Source organism: Phaethon lepturus, unplaced genomic scaffold, assembly GCF_000687285.1.
Source record: "Phaethon lepturus isolate BGI_N335 unplaced genomic scaffold, ASM68728v1 scaffold8531, whole genome shotgun sequence".
NCBI lineage: Eukaryota > Metazoa > Chordata > Aves > Phaethontiformes > Phaethontidae > Phaethon > Phaethon lepturus.
The window spans coordinates 19,099-25,731 of NW_010517017.1; the positions used below are offsets into that span (position 1 = coordinate 19,099).

At 43.2% G+C, this 6,633-nt stretch overlaps 1 protein-coding gene across 1 annotated transcript in view; it reads right to left on the reverse strand.

The window, feature by feature from the left end:
- LOC104627864 overlaps positions 1 to 6,633 on the reverse strand; it is a 20,999-nt gene that overhangs the window by 9,257 nt on the left and 5,109 nt on the right. The gene's annotated exons all lie outside the window — the stretch shown is intronic.

Sequence of the window (6,633 nt, forward strand, 5' to 3'; positions counted from 1 at the left end):
GCCATTGCACGCTCGCAGCCCAGAAGGCCCACCGTATCCTGGGCTACATTCAAAGAAGCATGGCCAGCAGGTTGAGGGAGCGGATTCTGCTCCTCCACTCTGGTGAGAACCTCACCTGCAGTACTCGTCCAGCTCTGGAGTCCTCTCAGCACATGAAAGACATAGACCTGTTGGAAAGGGTCCAGAGCAGGGCCACAAAACAGCTCTGAGGGATGGAACACCTCTGCTGTGAGGACAGCCTGAGAGAGTTGAGGTTGTTCAGCCTGGAGAGGAGAAGGCTCAGGGGAGACCTTATTGCAGCCTTCCAGTACTTAAAGGGGGCTTATAAGAAAGATGGGGACAGACTTTTTAGCAGACCCTGTAGCAATAGGACAAGGAGTAATGGTTTTAAAATAAAAGAGGGCCGATTTCAAGTAGATATAAGGAAGAAAATTTTCACAGTGAGGGTGGTGAAATCCTGGAACATGTTGCCCAGAGAGGTGGTAGATGCCTCATTCCTGGAAACATTCAAGGTCAGGTTGGATGGGGCTCTGAGCAACCTGATCTAGTTGCAGATGTCCCTGCTTATAGCAGGGGGTTGGACTAGATGACCTTTAAAGATCCCTTCCAACCCAATCTAAATATTCTATTCTATTCTATTCTATTCTATTCTATTCTATTCTATTCTATTCTATTCTATTCTATTCTATTCTATTCTATTCTATTCTATTCTATTCTGTGCTAGGCCTCTTCTCAAGAATTAAGGAATCTAAGCCATGTCTTATCAGGACCTAAAAGTACCAGCCTGAGGTGGGACTAGACAAAATTATATCTGCACTCCTGCACATACACCAAAAAGGGGTTTGACTACAAGTCAATCACTTTATACTATATCTATAGGTCCCCAAGCCCATTGAGCATAGCGTATGGCAGCAGGCTGCATGGTGGTGATCTCCCCCTTGAGCAAGGACAACTCTCAAGGTTACTCCTTGAGGTAGAGATACTCCTTACCCAGCATCTGATATCTGTAATGAGGTAAACCACATTTTACATTAGGCCTAAAAATATATTGTGTGCTAGCAACAGTTTTATCTCCATCTATAGCTTAATTCATAGAAGTGTAGTAAGTAGTAGTTTGACTGCCACCTAGTCACGGTCTAAATTATCGTTTAAATTATCATTGTTAAATCATTGTCAAATCACTGTTTAGTTACCATTCAATTATTGCCTAATCACCATTTGATTACTGTCTCATTTTCATTCAATTAATTCATTTGATCATCATATAATCATTAATACAATCCTTTCACTTAACCCTACAATGATGATTTCTCTTAATAATTCACCTGCAACAGAGACCTGAGAGGAGACACTGGAGGAAGCACGGGGACACACAAAAGACAGGAAAGAAAAGACATGAGTGGAGACACATGAAAAAAGAGTTGTGGAAGGGGACATTGTTGGGGAGATGACTGGAGGTGCCCTGTTGGAAAAAGGCAGTCCATGCCAAAGCAAGTACGACCCTTGAAGTGATTGCATCCCATGGAGAAACACACTGGAGCAGGAACCCTCACAAAAGGAAAGTGGCCTGTGGAGGACCCACTTTCCCATGCAAGAGAAGGTGAAAACCCCTCAGGGGAATGTGGCCTGTGGAGAAGCCCATGCCAGAGTAGAAGAGGTAAGAAACAAGGAGCAGTAGAGAAAATGAACAAGAAGCAAGGCACAGCAGAAAGAAACCATAAGTAACATGATCTCAACCTCCTGAGCTGCCCCTTGCCTCCCCCAAGCAATTGGAGAGGACTGAGTATATCATGTGGTGGAAACAAGAGATGCTGAGATGACAAGGAGGGAGGACAGGTGCTGGACTCAATTTGAACATGGAGAAGGGTATGTCCCTAAGTGTTTGCTTAGTAGTCTATGTCTCCTTTGTTTATCAGTATCTAAATCAGAATTAAAAAATAATGTTACTAGGCAATGAGTGAAAGGAAGTGAAATTCCTCAAGATAAGACTGTTTTGTCTGTAACTCATGGAATTCTTCCAAGAAAGACCCTGAACAAACCAAAGCATTTCAGCATTGTAATCCTGCTATTTGCTTTGTTCCCTCCTCTCAGAAGCCTGAACTCCACCATCCCGTGGTCACTGCAGCAAGGGTGCCCCACTTTCGAGGCTTATGGTACTTGATTTTTGTATCAGTTACTGCCACTATTGTGTTTTTTCTCTTCTTTTTTTGTGATTTATTTTTTTCAGTCATAGGCATTTCATTATGTTTTTTTTACTTTCTCTAATCTTGTTTGACTTATTATTTAACCACCTGGCTAGCTATGTTTTAGATTGTTTATTTATTTATGCCTGCTTTTCATTTTGCATGAAAGTCTGGAGAATATATTTTGCTGAAGTAACTGGCTTGCTTTTCATTTGAGTTTTACAAATTTATTGAATAACTTCAGTTAATGCTGAAAGCAAACTGCAGGAAACATTGAATCCTGAAACTCAGTGCTGAGTTAGGGAAGAAGACAGGAGAGGAGTGGAAGTAAGGGCAGGGAAATGAAAAGGAGATGAAGGAATGTTGCCTCCAGGATGGTGGCCCGGGAGGACAAGGATTTACTTGGAGAGGACATAGCAGATGGCACCTTTGTGCATGGTTGCTTGATTACCATGAGTCCACACTCAGGACTCACACTGAAAGGCTCAGCTGCCTCTTTCCAGGAAAAAACCCTCATATAATTCTTCATCCCCAGGCAGTCTCTATTCTTACTTTAACCTGCACTCATATTTCTGTAGCGGTCTACCCTGAGCCCAGATCATTGTACATTCATTCCTTTCATACCACAACAATAATTGGATTTGTCCACAGTTTTCATTTGCAAGAACAGTCAACATCATCTGAACCAAAGATGACATAACCCTTGAAGAAGTGGATGTGTATTATGTTTTTGTGTGAGCAGGCCCCAAAGCACACATGCAAAAGGCCTTCCAAACATAGGAACATATGCTGACTCCCGCAGAATAAACAGACACGCATAGTCACATGGAGACAGAGCTAACAATATAGATAAGACACTTTTAGTCATTTTGCAAAGCAAAAACTGTTGTCCAGTTCAGCTTCTAGTATGGTCTCACTGCCTAAATGGTATATGCAGAGCTAAGGATTGGGGGCTGACTTACTGTGTCTATGGTACTTGTGTGATTCCCTAAAGAACATGAAGCCATTCCACAGAAAGCCAAACTTGCCTCGAGAAGACTGGATCAAAACTGGTTCTGTACACAACTATCAAAAACTCTGATAACATTTCAACCTCTTCACTTTTTTTTTGCCCTGCCCTTCCTAGAAGAAGTATCTGCAGACCCTTAGCTGCACAGCACAGCATGTTTTTTTTTTAATGTTGTTTTAATTATGGTGTGTAACTGATTGTTCTTCTGCAAATACAGAGATGGCAGGTATTGTCATGGTTTAGGTCACGACAGGTTAAACTCACCTTAATTGCAATGCAATAATTGCATCCTTATAAAGGATTATGGATTTTATTGTCTCTGTGAAAGAACAATTAACAGCACAAACAACACTAAAAGTTATAGAGAAGTTGTTATCTCTACTTTCACTTTCCTTGCTGACAGAAGCAATGGTTGTCAGTAGCAGGGGTCAAGAGAAGCAGGCTGTTGAGTACTGTGATTCTCACAACACAAGCTTGGTCCAGGGTGTCCCTGAAGGACCTCGACAGTCAGATGTCATGGAAGGCAGAGTCTTCCCACCACCACTTCAAACTCAGGTGGGCTGAGTTTTATGAGGTGGAGAGCATCCTCCAGATTGCTTGATCTTTACTTGTTAGTGGATCATTCTGAGCTGCTGATACTCATTGATTGGTGTAGCAAGTCACCAGGTAAATATGCTTGCATAAGTTTAGTTCTGCTCTTTCTGTTGGTTATGTGGTTTTTCATAACATCTGCCTAATTGGGCTTTTATTTAACAAAACTTACATACCTAACAAGGACATAGCAACACACTGAAGGTCAAACCGTGGACCTCTGACATCAGTCTAGTTATTCTAGTAGTGACAGCCAAGTAGGCCAAGACAAGTACATGAACATGCTCCAAAGTTTCAGCAGGCACCAGTGTGCCGACTTGTGGTCAGTGAAGGATGGAAAGTAATACCCCTATTATATCAGCAGATTCTCTGCCTTTCCTGTTTGCTCTTCTGAAGCCTGAAGCATAGAAAAAGAGATGGCTGAAGGGACCTAATCACTTCCAACATCTAAAAGGTAGGAGGTGGCATCAGCAGATGCCAGTGACAAACAAGATTACATTTTTCTTCAGGGACAGCAGTTTCATTTGGGAAGGATATGACACAGCCAAGTGCAGTGCAGGGGATAAATGGATAGCTTCATACCAGATCATGGCACAGCCGTGTATTTAAAGCACTCAAGTATGTTGTTTATTGCTGTTTAATTTTTTTCAATACCTTTGAATATCCTTCCCTTTCAGAGGTCCATAAATCCAACACATACCAGTACCTTAATCCCTTCCAGTCACCCTGGCCAAAGAAGACTTCAATGTCTTATTAAAATGCACCCTTTCAGCTCACTTTTCCAACTGAAACAGACCAGTGCAATGTATAACATTATTGATTCGATACAGTACTCCCTGTCGTGGTTTAGCCCCAGCTGGCAACTAAGCCCCACGCAGCCACTCACTCACTACCCCCACGGTGGGATGGGGGAGAGAATCAGAAGAGTCAAAGTGAGGAAACTCATGGTCTGAGATAAAGACAGTTTAATAGGGAAAGCAAAAGCCGCACACACAAACAGAGCAAAACAAGGAATTAATTCACTACTCCCCATGGGCAGGCAGGTGTTCAGCCATCTCCAGGGAAGCAGGGCTCCATCATGCGTAATGGTTTCTTGGGAAGACAGATGCCATAACCCTGAACGTCCCTCCACCCCTCCCTTCTTCAGAGTTTATAAAATTGTTTGGACAGATCCACCTACAGTTCTGAGTGTGCCTCAGGAAATGACAGACTCAGTGCCAAACACAGATATACCATGTATGGACAAAACAGATTTGGTGTGATTGATTGACTGAGAGACCTGATGAACTTCTTGGGGGCAGACACCATCATCTGTATCTTGTAAAATGTACCTGGAAAGACAAAGGCAGACATGAAGGTTGGAGGTAGAGTTCATTTCCTTCCCACAGGCAGTAGTTCAGGTAGGTGGTGAAGCCAAGGACACTGTAGCTCCAGTCTTGCTTGGAAAAGACAAGGTCTGCAAATACTTACACAATACACATGTTCCCAAATGCCAAATCACTTGCCCACTCTTGCATTGCACTCCCAGCTAGGACACCAAAACCTGCAAAGCAGCAGACAGAGCTAGTGCCAACAGCACAGTTAATAAATCTCTCTACATGACCAGTGCTAGATTATCTATTTAATGTCTAATCACTGTGAACAGAGACACTGAGCAAAGATGGGAAGATTAGAGGGAACCAGTATCCTAATAGTAATCTAAACAGTGAAAACACAGCACACAGAATCTACTACTCCCTGTGTCCAGCCAGTGAGGACATTTAACTTACCATCTGGATTCTGAACCTGGGATGGAGTAATGCTGGACACAAGTATACACTGGGAGACAAGTAGCTGGAGAGCAGCCCTGCAGAAAGGGATCTGGGGGTGCTGGTGGGCAGCAGGCTTAATGTGAGTTGACAGTGTGCCCTGGCAGCCAAGAGGGCAAACACATCAAAACCAGCGGGTCAAAAGAGGTGATTATCCCACTGTATTTAGCATTGGTGCAGCCTCACCTTGAGTACCACGTGCAGCTCTGGGCCCCACAATTTAAGAAGGTTATGAAGGTACTCAAATATATCCAGAGGAGGGCAACAAAGCTGGTGACAGGGCTGGAAGGCATGTCTTGTGAGGAGTGGCCAAGGACGCTGGGTTTGTCTAGTTTGGAGAAAAGGAGACTGAGGGGCAACCTCATTGCTCTCTACAGCTTCTTGAGGAGGGGACATAAAGAGGGAGGTGCTGATTGCTTCTCCTTGGGATCCACTGACAGGACATGTGGGAATGGCTTAAAGCTGTGTCAGGGTAGGTTCAGACTTGACATTAGGAAGCATTTCTTTACCTAGAGAGGTGGTTGATGCCCCATGCCTGTCAGTATTTAAGAGGGATTTGGACAATGCCCTTCATAATATGCTTTAACTTTTGGTCAGCCCTGAAGTGGTCAGGCAGTTGTACTAGATGACTGCTGTTGGTCCCTTCCAACTAGACTAAACTATTCAATTCGATTCGATTCGATTCGATTCAATTCGATTCAATTTGATTCGATTCGATTCGATTCGATTCAGTTCGATTCTACTCCACTCCACTCCACCCCACTCCACTCCACTCTATTCTGTCCTGTCCTGTCCTATCTCATCCTTGTTAAGAAACAGGGAAACTCTTACCAGAATGAGTTGCAAACAAAAAGGGGATGATAAGCTAGTGACTTATTATTGGATAACAGGAAGAGGATCCCTGTTCAATTCGGGGATTGACTATACCTTATTATAAAGTGCTCTATGAGTATTGTGAGAATATGCAAGACAAGTGTTAAGGGAAGAGAAAAAGATGGAAAGAAGGAGGGATCAAAGTGATTCAGGGAGAGAGAAATGCAGG